This window comes from Callorhinus ursinus, unplaced genomic scaffold (assembly GCF_003265705.2).
Source record: "Callorhinus ursinus isolate GAN/ISIS: 27379988/994484 unplaced genomic scaffold, GSC_fseal_2.0 scaffold4, whole genome shotgun sequence".
NCBI lineage: Eukaryota > Metazoa > Chordata > Mammalia > Carnivora > Otariidae > Callorhinus > Callorhinus ursinus.
This window is the reverse complement of record NW_027397066.1, coordinates 151,905,315-151,932,168: the sequence shown is the minus strand read 5'-3', so window position 1 is coordinate 151,932,168 and position 26,854 is coordinate 151,905,315. Positions and strand designations below refer to the sequence as shown.

General features: G+C 42.3%; 1 protein-coding gene and 1 long non-coding RNA gene across 3 annotated transcripts in view; both read left to right on the top strand.

The window, feature by feature from the left end:
• The window catches only part of LOC141372681 (uncharacterized), a 42,652-nt gene extending 41,405 nt beyond the window's left edge, over nucleotides 1–1,247 (top strand). The window contains exon 3 of the long non-coding RNA XR_012378096.1: nucleotides 1,014–1,247. This is a non-coding gene — a long non-coding RNA (uncharacterized lncRNA). The remainder of the gene's footprint in view (nucleotides 1–1,013) is intronic.
• Nucleotides 1–26,854, top strand: part of MSRA (methionine sulfoxide reductase A) — a 439,748-nt gene that overhangs the window by 83,458 nt on the left and 329,436 nt on the right. The window lies entirely within an intron of this gene.

Genomic DNA, 26,854 nt, shown 5'->3' with positions numbered 1-26,854 from the left:
ATATAATGTAAAATTACCATTTTAATCTTTTTTAAAAAAGATTTTTATTTATTTATTTGAGAGAGCAAGAGTGTGCATGAGTTGGGGGGGGTGGCAAAGAGAGAGGGAGAAGCAGACTTTCCACTGAGCAGGGAGCCTGACTGGGGCTCCATCCCAGGATGGGATGGACCTGGGATCATGACCTGAGCTGAAGGCAGATGCTTAACCAACGGAGCCACCCAGGTGCCCCATTTTAACCATTTTTTAAGTGTACAAATCAGTGGCATTAAGTACATACACAGTGCTATACAGCCATCACTATTATCCATTTCTGGAACTTTCTCATCATCCCAAATAGAAACTGTATCCATTAAGTAATAACTTGCTATCTTCCCTTTCCCTGAGCTCCTGGTAACCTCTATTTTATCTTCTGTCTCTGTGAATTTGCCTATTCCAGATAGCTCATGTAGGTGGAATCATACAGTGTTTGACTTTTTTCATTTAGCATAATATTCTCAAGTTCATCCATGTTGTATGATGTATCAGAATCTCATTCCTTTTAAAGGATGAATAATATTTGTATGTATATACCACATTTTGTTGGATAACCCACTTTTTGAATTTGGTTCAGAGTTCATACTTTTGTTTAGTGGTCACTTTACAAAATAGATTTGTTTCACAAGAGTAGACAGCACTAGAGATATCACCCAGAAGGAATGAACAGAGGGTGATATAATAAATGATATTCTCTAGGGATTGTCCCTGACACTTACTATTTAGCATTAAACCAATCAATGAATATTTGATACTGGGGTTAAGGACATTTGTTATATTTATGATAAAAGAGAATTGAGTAAATTAGCAAGTACTTTAGCTGACTTGATTAAAATTCACAAGGTTGTTGTTAAGTAGAGTAAATACATAATTAAAAAATGTCAGAGTTTGAATAAGTACAAGTAGAGAAAATCAGATATGGAAATCCTATATTATTACCTTCATGGTGATATAGGAATTTAAATCTTCTTTCATTCCAGATACTCTTTTCAGACATTCAGGAAGAATGGATTTTTGTATTGTCCACATGTGGAGTGATGTGTTTGCATGCAGGCATGCTGCTAAGCTGTCTCTTCATCAAGGGTGGTGCTCCTCAGGCTGGAGTGAGTCATGGCCGCTCCCATGGACTGTGCTGCATTGGGGGAGAGCAGATAGAGTCTCCCTCTCTATGTGTTTTTCAGGAGATCTTTAAGAATTTTCTGTTTTAATTCCAATGATAATAAAGCATTCACATAAACATATTCAAGATCCTGTGGCATTACTGGGTTCTTTGCCGTTTCTGACTTTGGCTGTCTTTGAGTGTATCTGAACTTCGTTGAGTCATATATTAATTTGTAATTCTCCTGAGGCATCTTTGTGGAGGCTGGGGTGGCTCCCTTTAGCTAGTAGCTGTGACCAGAAAACGAGGTACTCAGCATTCACCTCTCAGCCCAGCTTTGTTGTCTGTACAAGTACATTTTATGAGGCAAATTCTGCCTGTGGTGGTATTCTAAATTTAGGCCAGTCTCCAGAATGGGAAGGGGCTACTGTATTGTACCTTGTTCCTATAGATAATGCTAAGGACCCACTGAAAAATTCTTTGCTATTCAACTCTTGTGTTTTGTCAGAGGTACTATTCATTACCTCATTTATTCATCCTTCCCACAAATATTTACTAAATATTTACCATGCGATAGACATGTTATAATGAATCATATCAAAAGCTTGTGATGTTAATTATATTTAAATTGATATTTTTTTCCAGGACAGCAGTTGAGGAAGACATTCAAGTCTCCTTGGTAAATTTCCAAATGCCTTTACTGTCAGCCTTACTTAGGCGGCAACATTGCATAATACGTGCTGTCTGTAAGTCTTAATTTTCTCACTAGTTGGCAAACGCCTTGAGGGGAGAAGACTCTATCTAACACTATCCCAATTTTGTTCTGCACAAACAGAGGTACTTGGGGGCTAATTGATGGATTCTATCAACCAGAACATCCTATCCTTCTAGCTTCTGGTTTCCTGAAACTTATTTTTAAACAGACAAACACAAATTTGCTGCATGTTCTTTCCTGACATGGACCCTCTTTGGCATTGTTGTTATTATTAGTGGTAATGGTGGCGGTGTGGTATTGTAGAGGCAGAGATGTAAAGAGAAGTGAGCACGGCTTTAGGGTGAACAGACTGGCTCCCCTATTTGGAAAATTCATTTGACCTTCAAATGAGAATTGAAATATACATCTTTCAGGGTTGTTGAGAAAACTAACTGAGACAACATATATGTAAAATGAAGAGGTGAAGAAATTGCCATGGCAGTCACTTGAAACAATGATTTTCCTTCTTTTGCCCTCAAGCAGATGCCCTTGTCCGCCCCCTTCCCCCAGCCTTGGGTTCAGGAGAACCAGAGCCCTAAGAATCTGGACTTTGAGGAGGGGAAGGAAAAAGATCAGTTGAGAGAAGGAAGCCTGATTTTTGTTATTAACAATTAGAACACAAATTTCCCTGGATAGGACTGTGTGGATCATAAGGGGTAGAAATGCTGTTAATTGGCATTTTTAGGTTTTTCTTTCCCCAGTCCCCTATTCTTGAGGCCTGGGAAGGGAACAAATGTAGAGATACCAGTGACTAGGAAATATAAAGACACTCTGTATTTGTAAATGGTTGAGTTGAATCTGTGTCCGAAGCTGCTTGTACTTGTGAAAGCAGTGCACATCTGGCTTGCTCACATTCGGCATTTGGCAAACGTTAGTTCCACTCTCTACATCACCTTTTCCTTCTTTCTTTCTCTCTCTGGTGATACATGCATACATATAACCCGAACACATGTAGCAGCAGTGAGGATTATCAAGTGTGTGCGCCTATGTGTATCCCCATCGGTCTACGCACTAGCAGTACTTACTTCCCTTAGGAAGAGCTGGGTACCTGGAAACACTGGCAGGTGCATTTCTGGTAATCGCATTGACTGCGGATGGTTACTGGCATTATCAGCGATGCAAAACATTCAGCAGAGTGAGGGATAACCCCTCACCACAGAGAATTGTCCTGCCCCAAATGCCGGCAGCACGCCCATTGAAAAACACTGTGCGTTTACAGTGTGGAGGAATCCTCAACAACTTTGTGAATTGGAGACGGTTTATAATTCTGTCATAAAGGATAACAACTTTTCAGGGGAAGTAAGAGAGCCTATGCCTTAACCAATGGTATTACTTGATGAAAACGGTGACTGCATTTTGATTCTTGCTGTGCAATTCTAGATAGGTTCCATTCTGCCCGATACGTGATTATTCTTTTGGATTTTAGGGCATTGCTCTCATTGTTCTTATAATATAGGGATGGGTGAAACAAAGGTGGTTACTCTTTAGATTCCTCCCCTGCCACCGCAGACGTTCTTTCTTTAGGAAGCTATTAGATAAAAAATTGGGTAGGCTTTGTGGACAAGGCATTTCACCAGAAAAATAATCTTAGCATCACTGTGCACACACACAGAGACTGCACACACAAAGAAACTTTGCGGGGCTCTTTTGATATGACATAGGGAAACTGACAGTGCCAATAATAGCATAGGGCTATATCGCTCACAGTGCTTTTGAAGGCATAGAAAGCAAATGACAATTCCAGCGGTAGCTAAGATATATTTTGCAGTGGCTGGAAAGAAACTGGCGTTCTTATAGGAGTCCAGGAAATTGTCTTTGAGTCTTTGAAGGCACATAGAAAGCTAATGACACCTCAGAGGAATAGCGTTCTCAGGTTTTAGATGCCACAGATGCCAGCAATGCTAAAGCCAGGATATAAAACCTTTCTTATAGGGCCTTTAAGAATCCTCAGTGTGCTTTTATTAGCAGGCTGAGTGTGTGTATATAGAAATGTTAATGGTCTGTGGAGCAAGCTCAGCTTGTTTTTGCAAACTACAGAACTATAAAAGTTATCAGAAAGGACACATGTTCTCCTTCCTTCCTTTGTTCCTTTTTTTTTTTATTTGTTTCCTTTTCTAGATTATAGAGCACCTATCATGTGCGGGTTCTGTGGACACAAAGGTGAATCCCATGTAGATTCTTCTGCCTGGAAGCTGGCCACCTAATATGGGAAGAAATGTGTGCATTAATATCTACAGTGCAAGGTAGAAGGTGATAATGATGCAAATAAAGCACAAATTATATGGAAATTTAGCCACAGAAGAAATTACTTCTGGCTGATAGAATCACAGAAAGCTACATAGAGGAAAGTGGAAATGGTATTTAACTGTTTTCAAGAATGTGTAGGATTTGGGCAGGTAGCAATTAGCTTGTAGGGAAAAAGAAGTGAGCGTTGTAAGGGAGGGCTCCCCAAGCTGCTGGAATAGCATTGGAAAGGTTAGGGCAGGATTTGTGCAAAATGGGGAACAGGGAAGGGATGGGAGGGTCCTGGTTTGTACTTGGGATCATTCAGAGAATGAGCCTCTGTTTATCGCTCATTAATTAATGATTTGGAATTCTGGTCCTTACATGTTGATGTGCTACGGAAATTCCTATGGAGCTTGTTAAAAAAGGGAGCCCCTCCACACACCCTTGTTGGGAAGTTCTGAGATCCTTGTCATCCCTCATGCCTGTAGCCAGTGTTGGCCCAGCAGCCAGCCACTGGGCACTCTTGCTGTGTGTGTCACTGAGCTGGGACACAAGCTGGAATGCCCCGGGGGGCAGGAGGGAAATGGAAATGATTTCTCTAAGAAGTAAAATCCCCAAATCTCCTCTTAAGCAACTGCAATAACATCTCATATTTTATTTAATTTTCTTTTAATGGAAAAGCCAGTTACGCTAAATGAAAGCAAATGACTGGTAAAGATTTGAATGTTGTTTATAAGTCTTTTCTATGATTTTTTTATTGCTTTTTTTTTGTTTCCTAATTGATTAATAAAGGGAAGAATGGGGGGAAGACTGACGGGTGTTATATTCTATCAGGGTTCAGATAGACTGAAATGGTTCCCACCTTGCCAATAAAAGCCTCAAGGTTGATTGCTATTTTTAATTTATCTGAGCAGTGCTTTTCAGTGAAGTGACATTGATCCTGATCATTCTGCAAGTAGGGAATTTTACCTGAGGAAGTGGAATTTCCCCCTGCACAGACAAATCTGGGCTTTCAGATTGCTGATCTGACTTGAATGATGTCAGGCCCACACTCCCCTACAGTCCTGCCCAGGCCACTGTCTGACGTTTTTGTCAGTAGATTCCCTCTAGCGTCTTTAGTCCTAACTGGATGTCCTGTCCCCAAGCCCAGAGTCTGGCTGTCATGGTGTATGTTCTGTGACCCACCCAGGTGTGAAGAGCATTCTGCCCACCAGCAAGCCCCATGGTCACGTCTGAAACATCAAGGTTTGCTGTTGCAGTAGCTTGCCTTAGAAGCTCCCTGCTGCCCGGCTCGCTCCCCACCCACCACCTCCTCTCCTGACTTTTCCATACAAAGCACTTCCCCGTAGGTTTAAAAGCCTAACCACAATCCTATGAGATGGTAATAGTAATAAGCATACTGGTTACTATTTACCAAGTGTCTGTTGTGTGTCTGATACTGTGCTAGGATCAGAAAGTTAAATGATTTACCCACAGTCATAAAATTAATAGGTGGCAGTTAGAACCCAAAGACACATCTTTTGACTTGCAGTCTGGGTGGATCCCACACTTTAGGAGAACAAGCTCTTGGCCCTTTACTAACTGCCACTGGGCTGGAAAATCAGAAGTCTCCACAGCAGGTCTGGCCTTACCTAAATTGTACTTTACTCAGAACAGGTGCAATATGGGCTCCTGGCTTGGAGCTGAGTCCTACAGGAGTGCCTTTTAAAGGCCTGGACTGGCCCAACTCTCGGGGAAGCAAAGCTATATTGGGTGTGATTGTTCTGGGAAGTTGCCAAGGGTCCCTGGATCCACTGTCCGTAAGACCTCCATTTTGCACCCTATTTTTCATCGACTATGTGGGGAGGGAGTGGGGATGGTTGGAGGGGAGAGACTGCTGTGGATTGAGACTACCACAGTGCTGGTGCTAAGTGCAGTACATTTGGTTCTAGCTCATTGGGTCCTCCTGACCACTCTGTAAGATCCATACTACTGACCTGTATTAGAAACGAGGACAGTCCTGTGGGGCCCCCGTCTCCCTGCGGTCCCCAACTCAGGAAGGTGTGGGGTCCATACGCAGGCCCAGCTTTGCTCGTGCCTCTGTGTTTCAGTGCTTCAGACAAGGTCCTGGCCATGCGCATGACTAGATCTTAGGGTTCTCCCCTCTGACCTTCCAGGAAGGATGTTTTATTTTTATTATTTTTTAAAGATTTCATTTATTGAGAGAGAAAGAGAGAACACAAGCTGGGGGAGGGGCAAAGGGAGAAGGATAAGCAGACCCCTGCTGGGTGGGGAGCCCGATGCGGGGCTCGATCCCAGGACCCTGAGATCATGACCTGAGCCGAAGGCAGACGCCTAACTGACAGCCATCGAGGCGCCCCCAAGAAAGATGTTTTAGAGACAATCTGTATTAGGGTCAACTAGCCTAGTAGGTGGGCTTTGCTGCCTGCTAGCTATGCGACCTTTCAAGCCTGAACCTATCCAAACCTTAGTTTTATTATCTCTAAAGGTAGAAAAAAATACCAAAGTCACAGGATTATCATTAGGTTTACATGAGAAAATTTAAATATAAAGTACAAAGCCCGTGGCCTGGCACATGGTGAGTGCTCAAGAAATGGTAGCAACTGTTGCTATTGTGATTCTTTGAGGCTGACTCTTAACTGGATACATATCCTCACCCATAAATCTACCTCTTTAGGTTCTGTCTTAAAAGAACTTGTGTCATGTTAAGTGATAAAATGTTTCCATGCCGTCTGGTTTTCTGCATTCACTCTTCCACTCTCCCTATCTTCATATGGCTCTGTAACAGGTGAGTTTCACAACCTTCCAGGTGCAAGTCGGTAGCTATTACCATATGAGAAAATGAGAAAGTAGCTTACCATTTCCTGATGGTGTTCACCAGTTGGAAAACACAATACAACACTTTAAATCTCTTAATGTTGAGCTTGTGTGGAGTTAGCATCTAAACTGGAGATGAATTCTTTTCGTGCCCATCTAGGTGGTACAGATAGGAATTTTAATGGATATGTTATCAGTGTTGCTCTCCAATACATGTGACAGCAGGACATATCCATGTCTGTGTCACACACCGAGTCCCTGTCAGTGCCTGCTCTGGCTTGGGGACCCTTTGCTAAGAGGCTCGTTTTTCTGCACAATCCCTGGTCTAAATTTACTTGTGGCCCGCTGATATTTCCAGGACGGCCGTCCAGACCAGACTGCATGCACCATGTTAGACCCCCGAAGCCGGGATGGTGGCAGAAGCAGCCCAACTGCTTTATTAGAGAGGTATTAATCAAAAGTTTAGGAGAAAAGTCTTTTCCTATGGCGGAACAGAGCAACTAAACCAAATGTTTGGTTGGAACGTGTCTGCGATGAACTCACTTTAATTTTTGTTTAAAAATGTCATTCATTCCATTTTCCATTCAAATGTTTTACAAGCTGTGCTCCGACTGCAGTGTAGGCTTTCTAAGAAATCAGTCCCAAAGGTCTCTTGCTGGAGTGTTCTTTATCCAGTGTAGGCTGTACAAGTTAAAGCTGTTGCTAAGGGAATCAGCTGAGGAATTTGAGTGTGTGTATGTGTGTGTGTGTGTATATATATATATAATATATATAGTTACTGTGATTATATTGTGATTTTAATATATATATTGCTGTTATATTTAAATTTTATTTTTTATTTTTATTTATTTAAAGATTTTCTTTCTTTCTTTATTTTTGAGAGAGCGCAGAAGCACGAGTGGGAGGAGGGAAGGGGCAGAAGGAGAGGGAGAGAAAAACTCAAGCAGACTCCATGCCCAGCATGGAGCCCTATGCGGGGCTTGATCTCACAACTCTGAGATCATGACCTGAGCAGAAACCGAGTCGGACACTTAACCGACTGAGCCACCCCAGTTCCCCAGGATTTAAATTTTATGTAACATCTGACCCAAGCTTTACTTCAGGGTGAAGAGGGAAATGGAGTGTGGGAATGATAACAGGCAAAGACTAATGAGATAGGCACCATCACTTTAGAACTCTCTACCGGTAGGGTCTATGTTTGACTCTGCTCATGAACAATTCTGTTTTTCTTTTTAAAAAGGTCCTAGATAAGCTCTAACTGCAGATACCCTCCATGTCAGGTCATGCCCTGGATGATGCAGTTTTCATCACTAGGGGTTGCTTACTTCAGAGAAAGGGAAAGCAATGGGGAAGAAATAGTTCTCCTATGTTTTAACCATTGAAACAAATCTCTAGAGTGACAGAAGAAATTCCACAGTTTACTGGGTGTGATTTTTTTTTTTATCAGTTCTATTCTACCTAAGTTTTGCCTGTTCCATTCTACCTAAAATGCTTTTTTTTTTGCACTCTTTTATTACTAGGTAGAAAGCAAGAATTTTCTTATGCTGAAAAATAGTTAAAGCAATTCCAGTGGGTAATATGAATGATTTGATTAGTAATATTGAGATCTGACTAATGTGCTGGGTATTATATTAGGCGTTTAATATATATTATCACACTTAAATTTATACAATGATAGACAAAGGAATGGTTCATGATCCCAAGTGTATGAAATGCACAGGAACGGAATATGATAGCATTATTCTCTGCATTCATGTGCCCTTGTGCTAAATGTATTAGATCGAACCACATAACATTGCTTTTTTGTGGGCAGAAGGAGCCAGATATTAGCAATGTCATATGGTTCACCCCAACACACAGGTGTGTATACTCAAACTGCCAGACATAGTTCTAGAATTTCCTTGGGGCATACCTGACATCCTACAAAAACATGGGATATTTCACAAAAGTATAATTAACAGTGCAGGAAAGTAAAATTCTGAAATGCTTTATCTATTATTAATCCCAGACCTGAAGAGTCACAAGGATGCTCAGGGGTTGTGTGGGGGCCCTGCCTTGTTTTACAGAAACGAGGCCCTGAGAGGTGAGGGGGCTTGCCTGGGGTCATGGGGTGAGTTAGTGCCAAGTGTGAGGCTGGGACTTAGGCCTCTGTGGCTTGGGAAACACTGTGTTTGACCTTCCCCTATTGATTTTCAGTTACAGGACTTCAAAGCCAGTTTTGCATGTGATGTCTCTGACTTAGAAGTAAACTAACTGGCATAGTCCTGCGGTTATGCTAGGAGCAGGCGTTCTAGGGAATAAGAAGTTCTGTGGTGCAGAGAAGGGCGATGGGAAAGAGTTAGACGTTCCATGTGGAGGTGGTGGAGGATGTCGGGTGGTCAGGTGGGGCAGGGTGGGCAGCACGGAGCAGAGGCCTGCGTCTGTGCTTGGGGAGGGCCAGCAGGAGAGACTGTGTGCAGCCTGGCAAGAAGGGATGACCTTCTTGGGCCATTTGGTACTCCCTTCCTGCCACCCTGTCAGAAACGCTCTGGGTTCCCTCCCAGGACTTCTCGGCCCGAGGCAGCCCTGTGCTGAACTGCTGGTCAGGAATGGTCCCTCAGTTTATCTCTTTTTCATCTCTTGGGGGGTTTTACCTTAGGGGCTCTTAATTGTCCTTCCCTGCTCCTGGCACCATCCTTGTCCATCTCAATAGGGCTCAGTAATTTTGAGTTTTGGGGAAAAAGGGTTTAGTGTTCAAGACCTAACATTTCCTTTTCTCTCAGGAGGGCCTCTGTACTCCTGTCAGTTTGGTCACCCTGGGTCCAGCAACTTCTGAGTCCCGCTTGTCCCTCCTTGTGCTCCCACGCACAAGAATAAAGTTCAACTTCTGAGTCCCGCTTGTCCCTCCTTGTGCTCCCACGCACAAGAATAAAGTTCCACTGCATGAGACCATTAAAGTCAAATGTGTCGATAGTCAGTAGCCATGTGGAATATATACATCTTGGCAGGGACTGTGGGCTTGTGATTTTCAAAAGTATAAAACATTTAAAAATGGGAACAAAGGTAAACCTGTACATTATACGAGCATATTTCTTTTTACATAGTAGAAATCAGTGCATAGCAAGTCGAGTGGCTCACAGAGATGGGGGCACACGTTTTTCTGGAATTCTGCAGCTGGGGCAGGAATCCACACTCAGAGCACGTGGATCACCTCTCCTGTCACACCTCATATTGTCTCTGAAGGTTTACCTGTGACTGTATCTTTGCCCCTGTCCTTCACCATTCTCTGTATGCCTTTCTCAGAATTAGGAATGGTCTCTTCTTTTCTCCCCCCACTGAATTTCCACCCTGCTGGCTATCCACTATGGAAGGCTTATAGTCATGTCAGAACACCTCTGGTCATTGCTCCCATGGACCTGAAAAGACTCTTTGCCCCTTTACTGAGATAAATCCAATATACACTTCTCTTGAATTCTCCAGTAACCTGTGGTGTGTGTTGGTCTGAGAAAATCTGCTTCCACCTCAAATCCTTTTTGTATACGGAAGAGGGTATACATTTAACAGCAAAACAAAGCTCATCCTCTTTGCGGGGATTATGGGTCGCTCAGTAAACTGTTGGTGGCTTCCTCATTCTGACACCCACTTTAGAAAATAGCGTGTCTGCCTTTATTTCCCAAGTTTACTTAAAAGTACATTTTTTAAAAATTGGCTTTCAGTATTTGTGTGTAAAGAAATTGTTTTCTAGTTTTGTTTAATTTAGGAACTTTGAGGGGCCTGCCATTTTTCATGGCCATGATCTGAAAGATCCTTTTGACATTCAGAAGTTAAGTGCTCTTTTTTGACAGCAGAAAGGGCTGTCTCAGATATGCACTTGGAATCGGCGTTTATTTTTTTATTCTGTGCCTGTTTCATTGTAAGAGGATTATGGTATACTGGGAAATAAAAGAATTCAGTGAAAACTCATTTCATAGTAAATGAGCTAAGCCATTAGAAAGAATTGACCATAAGCTTAATAGGAATCAGCCGTGTGATGTTGGAACTAAAGCAGTTAGTGCAGTAGGTTTCAATCTTTTATAAAGTAGGAGAACCCCTTTCTCAGTGGAAATCCTGGAACCCTATGCTTAAACCGACAGCGGCATTGAGTAGTGGTTACGGAGGTGGAAGGAGCCCAGTGTTGCCTGCTCTACTACTTTTTTCCTTAGGTAATTTCTCCTCAGAAACTGGAAAACCATTGTGCTAATACATATATATACTATATATACATGCATATACTATATATATATATAGTAATCCCGTAAGTAAACGACGTGTTACAGTTTTAGAAGCATGCTTTTATACATCATTTTATTTGGCTTTGGGAAACAGGCAGCAAAGCCATTATTATCTCCATTGCCCCCATTTCTTATAAAAGGAAACTGAGGATCAGAGAGGTTAGTAACAGGTCCAAGGCCACACAGCTGATCTATATAAGACAGCAGGATCGGAATGTGGTTCTTCTGACTCTTAGTTTAGGGCTCACCTCACTGAATCATAGGGTTGTCTATGGACAATAGAAAAGTCCAGGCTTCTTTGGACTGGTGAAACTCTTTCTGGAATGTTTTGTTCAGTGTGGGTGATAAATGGGAGGGTGTCCAGAGCGGGGTGACTGGGATACGACCCTTCACATCATAGACAGAAGTAAAGGACTTTAAAAATGGAAATGTCTTTAGGAGTTATTCATGGGTGTGAACTGGTTTCACTAAGTGCACGGGATGCTACATAAGGAGGGGCTTGAGGGGCTTGCAAGCTTTTGGGCAGAGGGGTGTAGATGTCCCAGTAAAGAAAGTGAGAGTAAGGAGACTGGGAGGCCTCAACTTCCTGTAAGTTCAGAGATAAGCATTCTGTGGCTCAGGGGACAGAATGTCAGAATTGGCCCACCAATTTTCCAAATACAGCCTTTGTTCTTTTTTTCAGGATAGAAATTAGAAGGCTGCTTTCATGTTTCTACTTCTCGAATATGTCAATTTTTTTCAATGACAGTCTTTTATTCAATATAGTAGGTAATCTGAATTGTAAGAATATTGTATATTTCCTCATGGGACTGAATTAAGCTATTTGCATTTTGAATGGAATAAAAGGCTCTAAAAACATTTTCTTTCCCCCTCCTGAATCATCCTTGGAAAAAGGAAAAAAGAGGTTGCTCACCACTGATTATTTCATAATTTTATCTGGGTAAAAAAGCCACTTTGCAGAGCAAACCCCTTTGTGAGTGCGATGATGCTAGCAGAGAAGTAAGCCCAAAGGGTGGACAATTCAGTGAGAGATTTGGGCTCAACCTGACAACAGCAGCAGCAAAACCACAACAGAGCTACCAGGAGGAGATGGCCTGGAGGTGCCGGGCGCCCCCTCCCTGGAATGGGCAGAGGCCAGGCACTGAGGACTGCACCTCTAGGTCCGGGGTACCTTAGACTGCTCCGCTCTTTTGAAATCCAAGATTGTATTATTGTAAAGGTTTTCACTGAGCTCTCAGTTCAGAATGAGTAACTTGACTTTCTTGCAATTTGAGTCGATAATGCCGAAGAATACTTAGGTTTCAACACTGGAGTACTTCATTTTCTTATGTTTTGTGAATTTCTCACTCTTGAAATGTTCTCAGAAAGAATCTGAGAATGTTACGATGTTCACTGGGCCAGATTTGCTAATATATTTTAAGAGCATGTAATCTGTGAATAACAACTGATCTGAATATTGTAACGGAAAAACAGTAGTCTACATACTTTTCTTTTAAAAATAGCATTTTTGAGTCTCGGAATGACCTGGTGTTGGTAGATGTGTCCCCGGTGTAAAAAGTTCAGAGACGCTGTGTTCCTGAGAGTTGTGTGTAAAGTGCCCATGTTTTTCACTTATTTGCATAGGTTTTCAAAGATTTCCTATTTTCATTTTTGATTCATTTTCAGATTCCAGGTAGTTTTTCATAACTGTTTAGCTTTATTGCTCTCGATCAGTGTTAGGACTCAGTGGTCTATAATAAATTCACGTTTCAGTGTACTAAGGGCCTAATATTACAAATGAAAAAAAATGAATAAACAAAAAGCCCCTAAGTGAACTCTTTTGTAATACACATAATTTCCCAATTTACCCATTTTATAATTTGGCTTTTCTGGTAGCAGAGGTGGAGAGCACTTTTTCTATCATAAGTCACTGATCCCTAGGAAGAATGAATCAAGGTCTGCTAAGTAAAGAGCAACTTAATTTCTTTAAGAGAGAAATGCATTCTACTTCTGTGCCTTAAAAAAATAAGAACAGGGAACATAAAATCTATGTTTAATAAATGATAGAGGTAAAAATTAAGAGAGATTGAAGATGAAAATAAGAGGGAAGAGAGCTCACAGAGAGAAACATACACACACATAAAGAGAAAGGACAAAACAAAGACGTGGAGTAAGAGGCAGAGACAAAATGAAGCAGACACCCAGAGATGAATCCACAGGAACACGTGCAAGGCTGCAAACTGAAATCGTTTTTGGAGGGCCAGGCAGGTACTAATGTGACGTGATGGGAAGTGGAGGCATATGTGAATTGGGGAGTGCGTGTCCTGCCTAAAGGCACTCAAATCCAACAAAACAAAAACACTGTGCTGACCAAAGGAAATCCATTTGTCACCTGTCAGCCACCAGGTTAGACCCCTGGGTTATGAATACCCACCAAAATGAGAGCTAACACTTACCCAGTGCTTATTATGCGCCAGGCCTTGTTTGGCGTGCCTTCTCTATAATGACTCCGACTATCACTGCATCCTCAAAGGGGCATGTTACTGTCCTTATCCTCATTTCCGAGATGGGGATGGTACTTACACACCTGGCAAGTGGTGGAGCTGAGATTTGAACAGGAGACACCCTCACAACGGTCAGAATGTACTCACGTGCAGTATTTTACGCGTCATCTTGGAAACTTCTTGAAATAAGCAAGGCAGACATGACGATTCCCATTTTACAGACTCGGAAACCCAGACTTGGAGGGCTGCCTTGATGGAGGGCTTCTAGCTGGCAAGTGATGGAGCTGGTACCCAAGGGCGTCTGCCTCTAAATCCGGGTTCTTACTACTAGCCCGCGCTGCCCTGCAACGATTTAAACTAAAGGCCATGGATCAGTCTCCAGGGAACTGTGTTTTCTTCTAGAGTTGTAGCCTTTCTGAAAAATGTGAAGCTTTGACTTATTTTTTTTTTTCTACCGTGGGTGAGGAATATTAAATACTTGCAGCATTTATATTCCCTCCACCCCTTTCCAGGACTCGGACCCCTTTCAGAATATGTTTGGGGCTATCATTTTCCTGTTTATTTTTAATGTCACACTTTTCCTTCCTCTGCAATTCAAAGAGGACATTGAGTATGATACTTTCATCCAGTAGATTTTTCCTAGGCTATTTGATAAGATCTGTTTTAAAAAGAAAGGTTCACCGCCAAAGTCAGTTGCAATAATAACCATAAGAGTTTTAAAGTGACATTTGCTAATGCAAATTTTCCTATTGTGCTGTTTTTGAAATTATTTTGAGTAGCCATTGGAAAACAGCATTATTATTATTATTATTTTTAAAGATCTTAATTGAAAATTAAACATCCTTGGGAACAAAGGAAATACCTTCCTTTTCCTGACCCCTGATCTTGATCTTTTCTTTTTTGCCTCTCTCCTGTAAATTCAGAGAACTTTGTTACATGGAGTGAGAGCTGGAATATTTTACTGGGACATGCTTTGACTTCCCCCACACCCTACATCAAGAAATTAAGCATGATTTTATCAAAAGAATGATATGAAAGGAAGATTCCCTTTGCCATATTTTGTTTTGTCCTTTCCTTTCAGGGGAGAGAGGGGCTGAAATGTGCTTAATTATTTGCTACATTTCCTGTGCGTACATATTTATCCCTCGTATTATCTGAGACCAACTGAAGAGGGAGTGTTTAGAAAAGAGAGGAAAGCTAATACAAGTTGAAAGTAAGATGCTTGCATCTTAATTTTAAGAGAACACAGAAAGCCAAATGCTTTCAGAAAAGGGCCCCTTCATGGAGTAATTTGCCTGGTATGGCATCACAGTTTGCTGTATAATTTCAGCCCTGTTACTATGGAAACCTGCTTTAGTGTAGCAGTGATTGTTAATCAGGATTTGTCGTTATTCCCCTTTCATCACGAGGCTCTATATCCTTATGGATTAAATCACAGTTCTCATTGACAATGGCATAGATCAAACATTATTGCCACACATAAAACCTTGGGCCGCTCCCTGTCATTTCCCCCTATTACCAGCAGCCGTGAATGCCAGCTGAAGTCTAACTTTTACAAGGAAATCAAGGCTCCTCTTGGCTCCTCTGCCATCTACCCTCATGACAGAATGCCAAGTAGGGGAGGAAGAGGGCTACTTTCATTTACACTCTCCCTGCACCTATGGGAAAGGCAAGCATCATTGCATGTCACTGCCACTCCTTGTCTGCAGGTACAAATCCAGGCAGGAAGTTGTTTCAGTGTGACCTCTGGCTTCTTCTTCAATCCCTTTCCTGTGTTTGCACATCAGGCATTTAACTGAACCCCCCCCCCCGTTTTTTTTTCTCGGTGCAGCCAACTTTCCCTTTCTTTCTGATCCATCTTCTGCATTCCTAGCTGCTGCTTTTCCATAGGAAGGCTGTGTCAAGGCAGGGAGGCCAACCTGCTTACCCTGGTTGTTGAGGTTGTTCGGTCATGAACCAGGGAGTGCTGTGGAGCTTACGGGACAATGGTTTGCTCTTCCCACTTTGGAGAATTGGGTGATGGCAATATCTGGATTGAGTAATGCCAGATCGTCACTGTCTTTACGGAAATCAGTTTGAAGGCACATGGGAATGGCGACACTCTAGCTCCAGGGTGTTATGGTTCAGGGTCCGTCTCCAATCATAGTGTGCCTTCGGATTGCTAATTGGTTTGTTTGGGAGCAAGAAGCTTTAAACTGGGGCTGGCGAATACATAGCCTCTGGAGCCAGTCTGCCTGGGTTCCATTTCCGGCTCTCCCACTTACTAGCTGTGTGACCCTGGCAAGCCTTAAGCTCTCTGAGCAACTGTATGTAAAGCAAGAATAATAATAGTACCTACCTCATGGTCTTGAAGATTAAATAAGCTAATATTCCTAACATGCTCAGACTAGTGACTGGCACATTCATTGTAAGTGCCGTATAGGTGTTTGTAAATAAACGAAAAAGAAACAACACTGTGCTTCCATGTATTCAAAATATATTCCAGATCGGATTACCCAAATATTAGTGAGGTGTTGAAAACAGCACTCCCCTCCCCCTCTCATCTCATCCTCCCCACTTCCTCTCCCTGCTTTCTCTTCTTCATCTCTGCAATGTGCCCAGCCCCCAAGTATAATTCTGATTGGCTAAATTAATTCTGCAGCATCCTGCTGTGAATAATTATGTTGATCCAGTGTGTATTCTGATGCCTTTTTTTTCTCTTTGCCTAAATTATAATGTGACAATTGCAGCGCACAGCTGGCTCATCAGAGGTGGGCAGTTTGGGAATTGGCGCATCTGAATGTGCTTCTCTGTTAACCCTCTGCCTTGATTGCTTAAGACAAGACATATGTAAACCCCATGATTATTGCCATTTGTTTGGACTTTGCAAAGACTCTGCCTTCAAACATAAAGCTGCTGGGTTTGTTTTGGGGGAGGGGGGCATATAGAAGTCCCCTCCCCCCTCTCCTCCCCCCCCTTCCCTTTCAGACAATAAATAGCTGTCAGGCTTATGTCAAGGATGAAATTATAGGTGCACGTGAGGCCTTGATTACATTGTTTTGGAGAGATTGCGATTAGCATACTGAAATGAAGTCTAATTTTTCACGACGGAGCTGAGTCAAAACTCAAGTGACAGAGGCAGGGAATACAGTGTGAGGAAAGAAAGGACAGCGGCCCCTGTTCTGTATCGGACGGGCTTTTCCTTGTTTAAAACAAACAACAAGAACACAGTAATTAATGTGAAGAACACATCGTTGGAAAAGAAAGGCCACCTGATCAAGGATGCAATAAGACATTTGGGTTAGATAAGGTTCTTTATGAAATTATGGTGTGTGATTTTCAAGTGTATTTAATCCCTTTTAAGGCAGCATCTAGATTATTAAGCGTATGTTTTCACTGAAGAATGTACTGTCTTGATTTTTTATTTTGCTCACTGCCTGCATAATTCATTTCATCCTGCCACATTTCCCCCCACACGCATCCTCTGAAGATGCATGCTTATGATCACCCGATCTGTGGGGTGAGTGCCCTTGTTGTACTTCTGCTGTTTATACATTCTGATGATGTGAACATGTGGCTTGTTCATTTTCAAAATCCTTCATTTAAAGAAAAGTTCTTTGCATGTGGTTTCCCTGAAACGTTTTATGGAGTGGTGTCTCATATGATGGTAGATTAATAATTATATGTGTTTTATTATAACTGTCCCTGCTCGCTGTGGTGGAAATTTAAAAATTACACACACACACACACAGATACGCACACACCCGCATGTGTATGTGTATAAAAATTTTGATACTGCAAGTAACTTGAAAGTTCATTCCATACGATTGTTTTATTATTACTATTATTAAAGGGGGGGGGAAATGAAGATTTAGTGTGGAGGGAGAGAGAAGAGGATGTCCTTCAATTTGAAGTCCTGTACCAGTGGTGAAAATTTGTAGGCAGTTCCTATTTGTATTTATTTGGAATATCTATTTTCAGTACCTACTAAGTACAAGACACTGCACTGTAGTTATAGTGGGGATTCAGAGGTGGATTAGCAATGGTTTCTGTGGTTCAGGAATGGGTGGTCTGGACCGGGAGAGAACATGTACGCTCTAGTAGAGCAAAGCATAGTGGGATTGTGGAGCAAAAGCCAATGTTTGCTTTGCCATTTGGCTGTTCAGATGATGCAAAAGTGAATTGAGGAAGAGGAGGGATCCTTGAAGGTTTAATGGAGGAGGCTGTATTCGAAGTGCAGGGAGAATTTGAAACACGGAAATGGGAGAAAAACATCCCAAGCAGAGTGAGACCCAGAAGCCAAAACAGGGAACTAAACTGGTGAGAGGTCTGGTTTGGCCTGAGGCTCTCACCCCTGGCTGTGCTTTTGCATTGCCTAACTGGTAATAAAAATGCCTGCTGCCTGATATCTATGGAGACAAAAAGTAGATTAGTGGCTGCCTAGGGTGGGGGAGCTGCTAATGGGTATGAGGGTTCCTTTAGGGGTGATGGAAATGTTCTACAATTGAATGTGGTGATGGTTGCACAACTCTGGATGTGCTAAAAATCATTGAATTGTGTACTTTAAATGGATCAGTTGTATGGTATGTGAATTATAACTCATTAAGGCTGTTTAAAAACATTACTGCTGCCTGGTTCCCACACCAGACCAATGAGATCAGAATCTTGCACCTCTGTGACAGGTCCTCAGGTGACTGCTGTGGCAGGTGCCCTGGGCTGCAGCATGGGCTAGATACTGGAATGCAGGCTGGAATGAGAGGTGGGCTTTATCTTACAGTCTCAAAGCTTATGCTGCAAGGTTTGTGCTTCTGCCAGCCAAAAGGAGCCATTGTAAGTGTTAAAGTAGGGGCGTGGCACATTTAGATTTTTTTTAAGAAGCTGCTCACAGACTTATGGAGGATGGTTTCTGGAAGTTGGGATGCCAGCGGAGGCTATTTGAGGTTTACCAGGGGAGAGGCAGAGTGGCCCCCCAGTGGGGCCAGTGGGGAGTGGTTGCAGTGAGAATGGAAAGGCAGGGACACCCAGGAAGCAGAAGCAGGGCCCAGTGACTGCCCGGATGTGGGACCAGCAGGAGAGGGGCTGAGGCAGTTTTCCAGACTGTGTTTCAGGGAGGAGAGGGGAGTGAGACCAGTTGAGGAGTGGAGAGATGCAGATAAGAGCAGGTTTGCAAGAAATGATGTGTAGTTTTGCATATGCTGGACCAAGGGAGCAGTGGTCCATCCATAAGCAGATGTCCTGCAAAGAATTGGAAATGTGGCTGTGGATCCCAGCAAAGAGGCAGGTCGCAGAGACTTGGGAGTCTGCATACAGGAGCTTTGGTCGATCTGTTTCCACAATGGCTCATTCACCTGGCTGTTGGCAGGAGGGCCCAGACCCTCCCGATGTGGGTCTCGCTGTAGGCTGCCTGAATATATTCAGAACATGGCAGCTAGCTCTCCTAGAGTGAGTTACCCCAAAATTGAGCAAGTGAGGGGGTGAAACAGAAGTCCGTACCATTTGTGACCCAGCCTGGGAAGTGACATCCCATCACTTCTGCAGGATGCTCTCTGTTACACAGAGAGGGTGATGCAGGATCAGAGGGGAATGCATGAGGTCATGAGAACCAGGCCCACTGGGGGGCATTCTGGAGACTGGCTACCACACCTTGATTCCTGGCACTACAAAATAGTAAAAAACAAAAACCAAACAGACAGTGTGGTCACTGACATCGGAATGTCTGTAAAGGGAAGGGCCATCAGATGCAAGGTAGGTATAAACTCACATTCAAGGAAGCAGGTGCTGCCCGGAGGATTCACTCACTCACTCAACATTTGGGGGCACCCCTGTGTGTCAGAGGCAGGGAAACAGAATTAACAAGGTCCTGATTCTCTGGGATCTCGTTCATGGGAGTTTGCTGTCCCCTGACTCTGAGGGGCCTGAGGGGTGGGCAGAAATTCCTAGACCCCAGCAGTTGTCCCCAGTGCCACGCCATGGTGCAAAGCTCCAAAGGGAAGTCATATAACTTAGAGGGGACTGGAAAAGGAAGTAAGTTTTTGCACCATCTGAAACATTGCTGTCAGTGCCCATCTGTCTTGGCATATTGCCAAGTGACTTCACTAAGGACACTGCCGTAGAGGCTATCAGGAAGGGCTGCATGAGTGGTCCCAGGTAACATCAGATCTAAGCTCAGGTAAGTCAAGAACGAGGGTGGGAGTGGACAGAAAAGAATCTTTTCAGCTCTGCAGCATATTTGATTTTATTCCATGTAGGTGGAAAGGGGAAGCCTTTTTTAGAATAAGGGCTACGGATAATATTCTATTTGTGGGAACACAGAGATGAGATGCACCTTCTTAAATAGTGTGGCTTCTGATCCATTAAAAAGTGTGTTAAAATTTATTCCCTAAAGAAATTCACCCTATTTTAACTTTGGGGTTGGGGCTGAAGAGTTTTTTTTTCACAAATGGCAAATGTTGCTGTTAAAATGAAGAATAGCAATTTAATTGTATTGAAAAAATAATGAGTTCTAGATCTTTAGTTTGATTATAATTTGGGAAGATGAGGAGAGGTAATTAAGGAAAAGCTGAAGTGGAGAAGCTGAAGACTAAGAGTGAGTCTCAGAGAGAGGACTTTGCATGTGTGAGGAGCGAGGGAGCAGGTGATCCCAGAGTGCATTTGCTGGTGGTAAATTGTTGTTTACACCAACTTCTGTCCTGCCTGGTCTAGATCCCCAGGGCCCCTTTAGTCCCTCTCTCAATGAAAGGAGGTCTCACCTTAGCTGCCACATCCAACACTTCTCTAATACTTGCTAATTTCGCCCCCCCCCTTTTTTTTTTTTTTTACAAAGAGAGAGGAAGCCTTGGGTAGGCTAACATTTTAGTGACATTGTTTGGTTTTCATTGTATTTAGTATGTAGCTATCTTCTGTTTGTGGACAGTGATACTTGGCTTTCCATTTATAGATGGTGGCATGGAGTTCTCTTTCGAAAATAAATGGATGTACATCTGAACAGTGGTTTACATGAAAGGTGTTATGTAACTAATATTACAGCTGGCAGAAATCATGAAGGTGGCAGTGAAATGACTAACAATTAGGAAATGCTACCAGAGGGCATGTTAGTTTGGCTTTGATTTATTTAGTCAAAAACTGGTTGTCTTAGCCATCTTGGGCCGCTGTAACAAAGTAGCACAGACTGGGCAGCTTAAACAACAGACACTAATTCCTCTCCGTCCTGGAGGCCGGGAAGTCCAAGATCAAGGGGCTGGCAAGGTCTGGTTCCTGGTAAGGAGGGCCTTCTGGTTCACAGACGGCTGCCTTCTTTCTGTGTTCTCACATGGCAAGAGAGCTCTGGTCTCTTCCTCTTCTTGAAAGGACACTAAGCCCATCTTGGGGACCCCACCCACATGACTTCATCTAAACCTAATCACCTCCCAAAGCCCCAGCAACTAATACCATCACACTGGGGGCCAGGGCTTCAACATAGGACTTTTTTTGGGGGGGGGTACAAACACTGAGGCCGTAGCATGGGTGTTGTCCTATCTTTGTGTCATGGGAAATGGCACTCTGTCGGTAGTGCTTGGGTGTGTGGCTACTAGCAGAGCGTCAGTCTCCACATCTCTGAGGTGGGATTGTAACACCTGTTCCTCTTCCTTCATGGGAGTGTAGAGCGACCCAAATGAGGTCATATTTGTGCAGCTTGTGTCACTTGAGGCTGGGAAAATGACCCTCGGTTAAACTGGCTTTTCATTTTGCCAGATGACCGTCAAATAAGCTGTTTTATGTTTTTTTTTAAAGATTTATTTATTTATTTGAGAGAGAGAGGGAGAGAGAGAGCATGAGAGGGGGGAGGGTCAGAGGGAGAAGCAGACTCCTCGCTGAGCAGGGAGCCTGATGCGGGACTTGATCCTGGGACTCCAGGATCATGACTTGAGCCGAAGGCAGTCGCTTAACCAACTGAGCCACCCAGGTGTCCCGTGGTGTTTTATGTTTTTTTAGAAGTTTGGAAAATATCTAAAAATACACTTTCGAATAAGATCAAACACAGTGTAGTTTTGTCTTCTTGATTTTAAGATGATAATATTGATCAAAAAAAATGATACTATTGATCTCTAGGACTAACTCATTTTCATGCGAATGAAGAAAGAGGTATGGCCTCCCCTCCCCGGGCCCACCCCCGACTTAACTCTTTCTGTGGTTCCCTTAGCTGTCTGGCCAATTATATCCTCTCGTTTATCCTCTTTAAGTTTATGAATTAGGAATTTACTCATGCTTGTTCATTTATTTTATTTTTATCTTGTGAAAACAGTGAGTTCTGGGTTGGGGGCGTGTCTCTAAAATATATGTTATGTGCAGCTGTGGCCAGGGAGAGGGAAAGCTGCCCCTTTCTGTGCGCTGGGGAGGGTGAGGAGTGGAGACTGGTCCACATTTGTTAAACAAGTCACCTCTTTCTTCCACCACAGTTGCCTTTGAGTTCCCACTCTGTGCTGAGTGACAGGAGAAATGAAGGCAGAGAGAAAGTCCCAGAAGGGCAAGCACAGGGCCTTTTTTCTAGCAGCCTCTGGCTGCCCTTTGGAAGATATAGGAACAACATTTTCGCACCCACAAGTTGGGGGAGCCCTAGGCTACTATGTTCTCTGGGATGTGCCAGGTGTTTCTGGAACCTGGCCGGTGAAGGAGAGCTCAGTCTGTAACAGTGATTTTGTTGATGGACAGACAGGCAGGATTTTAAAACTGAGCCCATATTATTCATGATTACTTCTCATGAGTTGGGGATTTTATTTTAATTAATTAATTAATTGTAGGGAGGCAGTTTAAAAAAAAAAACACTGAGGTTTTTGCCACCTTCCTCTGTCAATTTACAAATAATGATACTCAGTCTGTTGGTAAGTGCTATGATTTTCTAGTGGATGTAGTTAAACCACTATGGGAGGCTTTACCTCTCTTGGATTATGATTACTCTGTTGGGTTGGGGAAAAGAGTGCCCTAATGATACAGGAATGCTTTAATAAAAAGGTTCAATTTAATACTGAGGGAATGCCTAGAGCTGACTAAAAATGCAGAAAAGCGCTCTCAGTGAGTAATCTGCAAAGTGGGGAAAAATGGAGCTCAATGTGGCTTTTAGAATGTCCTTTGTCCTTATGGCTTCTCAAAGCTCTCTTCAGATGAAGCAAGTGGCTGACACGGAGATGTTGCTAATTACATCTGTGAAGGAAGTGAAACAGTGCAACCAGCTCAGAGCAAAGACCGGAGCAACTTTAGAGAGAAAATCAGTCTGTCATATTTGTACAAATATGTGCACTTCAATGATAATTACCATAGTCATTGTTTACTATCGCTACACTATATTAATTATCTATTCAATGATAATTAAATACATAATTCTAAACATCATCCCCAAACAAATTACCTTTTATCAATTGAAACAAACCAATTAAAAATTTCAAAATGCAACCATGTAATCAACAGCTTAATACATGTTAATTATGACCAAAATTTCAATTAATGTGTTAATATATGACCTCAAATCTCCAGAAACAAACAACGAAAAAAGCAGCCTCACATAGCAATTATGGCCTCATTTGATTGACAGATATCTGTGAGTTTGTTTTTGTGTCTGACTTGGTAATTTGACTTATATCAAAAAAGCTGGCCTATTCTCTCCCCTGTTTTGAAGCCGCTGCATAAAAATCACACAGGGTTTTAAAACACAGCTCTTGTCTCCTCACCTCCTGCATTGTCTCTTTCCTGCACTGCACTGTAGTTGTGTTTCTTTACAGCATCGTTTCAGCTGCCCCAGGTCCTGTGGAGTGGGTAGCACAGACTGTGATCCCTTCATTTTATGGATGTGGGTAAGGTGTCGCTTGGGCAGGTTCATGCAGCTGCCTGAACACACCGGTGGAGGTGATTTCAAGGAGTGCAAGGCAGCGTGTACATAGGTGTGTTTGGAGGGCAGGGCAGACAAGACATGCTGGTAATCCATCACATACCATTTGTTTTAGTTGGGGGCCATAATGAAGAAGATTAGAGCAGGGAGGAATCATGCCTGCCTATGAGGGTGTCAGGAAGAGCCTCATGGAGGCTTGGTGGATGGAAAGGAGTTAGACAGGAAGAGATTGGGGGTGGAGAACATTCTAGCAGAAGGAAGGGATTAGAGTTTTTGCATGGGGTCAGCACACAAGTTTGACTAGGACTTAGAGTTGTCGGAGACAAGCAATGGTGAGATAAATTAGACTGGGAAGATGAATCTGTCAATCTTATTTCTTACTCTGCATGTGCTGCTTGGTGAGAAGACTGTGTTCCACCTGAAGTCAAGGACAAGGTCATTTACAACGTTACCTGGCCTTTTTATCTGACTTAAAATTTGTAACATAGCTTCACACATTGGTGTCCCATTACGTGACCATTATTTCCTTGGTGTCTTATGACCAATTCATTGTGAGACTATGTTTTATGCAAAAGAGAACTGGGGATGCTTCTAAAATAGTTCTTTTTAGAAAAATTTTAAAAAGATGTATTTACTTTGAGAGAGAGAGAGAGTGGGGGGAGGGGCAGAGGGAACAGGAGAGAAGCAGACTCCCTGCTGAGTGTCGACTGACACTGAGCTTGATCCCAGGACCCTGAGATCATGACCTGAGCCAAAATCAAGAGTCATACACCTAACCGACTGAGCCACCCAGGCGCCCCTTAAATTTTTTTTTAAGTGACCTCTACATGCAGTGTTGGGCCCAAACTCATGACACCAAGATCAAAAGTTGCATGCTCTACCAACCAAGCCAGCCAGACGCCCCTAAAGTAGTTCTTTTAAAAAGAATATGTACATACCTCCACTTTGAAACATGGCTCACTTAACTGCCCTGGCAATTTTATTATGTGCAGTTAAGTTGCAAGCATATTTTTTGTGTGTTGTAGTGGAAATCCCCTTGAAAATTCAGCAAATTGGACTTCAGTTTGGAAAGCATAGATGAAGAATAGATGTCTCTGTGTGTAAATAAATGTATATATGTGTGTGTATAAAAATATGATCTACATACACATATATAAACACATATGCATATGTATGTGTATATAAATAAATAAAATTGGATTGAGTCATAAAAGTATAAATATGTCAAATGTAAAATCTATTAGAGAAGGAGTTTGTTTTTATGACTCAGATGGGAGGTGTAATAAAGAGGTATTTTTAAGACCAAGAACTAGTGTGTGTCAATTTCTTTTTGCCCAAGTCCTCATCTTCTTGACAGGGAGATGAGTCACTGGATTTGAATCATAAGGCTGTAAAGAATCCTGGGGCAAACTTATTTCAGGCTGGATGTTTAGAAACATTGGCTAAATCAGTTATTGGGTATCTGGGGTGGGGAATCATCAAAACAAATATTTCTCTTCAGTTTTTCAGATTCTGTGGATCTCCTGCTAAGTAGAAAAGTATCTTTTTTAAAAATATATTTATAAAGAGGTAAGGCTATCTGTACATTTTGAAGGAGGTTGTGAAAAATGAGTGGAGGAGCATGATCACCCATGTTCGTAACAGCATGATTCACAATAACCAAAAGGCAGAAACAACCCAGATGTTCATTGGTGGATAAATAAATTAAAAAATGTGATCTGTACATGCAGTGGAATATTATTCAGCCTTAAAAAGAAGGACATTCTGACACAGGCTACAACGTGAAAGAGTCTTGAGGACATTCTGTTAAGTGAAATAAGCCAGTCACAAAAGGATAAATACTCTACAATCCACTTACATGAGGTTTCTGGAGCAGTCAAATCTACAGAGACAGGAAGTAGAATGGGGACTGCCAGGGGCTGGGGGTGGGGGTGGGGAGTTCATGTTTACTGGGGACAGAGTTTCAGTTTGGGAAGATGAAAAAGTTCTAGAGATGGATGGGGCTGAGGGTTGCACAACAATGTGGGTATACCTAATGCCACTGTACTGCACACTTCAGAATGGTTAAGACGGTCGATTTCATGTTATATGTATTTTACCACACTTTAAAAGAAAATGAGTGGAGGATTTCATTCAGAACGTGGGAAAGCAGAAGCCTGAGAAGTTGGCATGGCCAAACTGTTGCCTGGTATGGAAACACTGATGAGCCATAAGGTGAGACAAGAAGGCAATGAGGCTTTCTTCCAACTGAATTGTTCTTTCCACCACGTGTTCTGCCTTCATTTCTCTCCTCCTAACTAATCTCGTCTTTGTTACTTACCCACTGCCTGCATTTCCCCTTGCACCTCTCCACTCGCCCAGGCTATTTTTACCCTGTTCACCTTTACTCTTCTTTGCCTTTGGAGAACGCTTACACCAGCATCTTTCTTCTGCTCCAGCCTTCTAGTCCCTTTTTCTCTTTTTAAGGCATAAGATCAACAGTAGGGGTAGAGACCTAGTGATGACTCTTTCTGGCTGAAAGGTAGGGTTTTGATGTTGGTCACTTCCCACAGTGACAGCAGTCAATAGCACAAGTAAGGATGTTGCTAACCATCAGAAAAGCACATTAAATGCTTTGGCTGCTTTTCCCATAATGAAGAGTGTGCTGTGGTGTTCCTAAATATACTTCTGAAAGAAGCAAGTGGAGAACGAGGGCGTGGAATTAGTTTTGATTCTTGTAGTCTCCATTTCAGCCTAATATTCATTTTATTTAGGATCAAAGTTTTAGGATGCTTCTTGTTGACTTCATTAATTATAAATTATTGAGATGTTTAGCATCATACAGAAAGAAACACAACAATGGTGTTTTGACCATTTTCATGTGGGTAGTCAAGTTTAAGTCAAAACCACTCAGTCTGGACTTTCAGAGATAGGGAGGAGAGGAAATACTAGTCTGGGATCCTCAACACATAATGTAGGTTTTATCTGTTGAAAGTAGAATGCAAGGAAGGGTAAGACCTGATCTTCTTAAGGGATGAGAAATGGTCAAAACACATTTACTAATTAAATCTCTATGGGTGGGGACACTTGCTTTCAAATCTTGCAGAGAAGTAGCCATCTTACCAAGGTGATGGTAAATGTGACCCACTCAATTAAAAGCACTAGCTAATAAGATACTACCAAAATCTGCTTCAGTAAGATGTAAGCCTTCAAGGCCATATTTATGTTTTATAGGAACAATAAATTCCATGTTAAATAGAACAATTTCACTTCTTGTGAAATAATGTTAAAGCACGGGTCAGACCTATTAATTGTTGGAAGGTCATCTTAAGAAAATTACTTATGTATTGAAAAAGATTTTAATTTTTTTTCTTG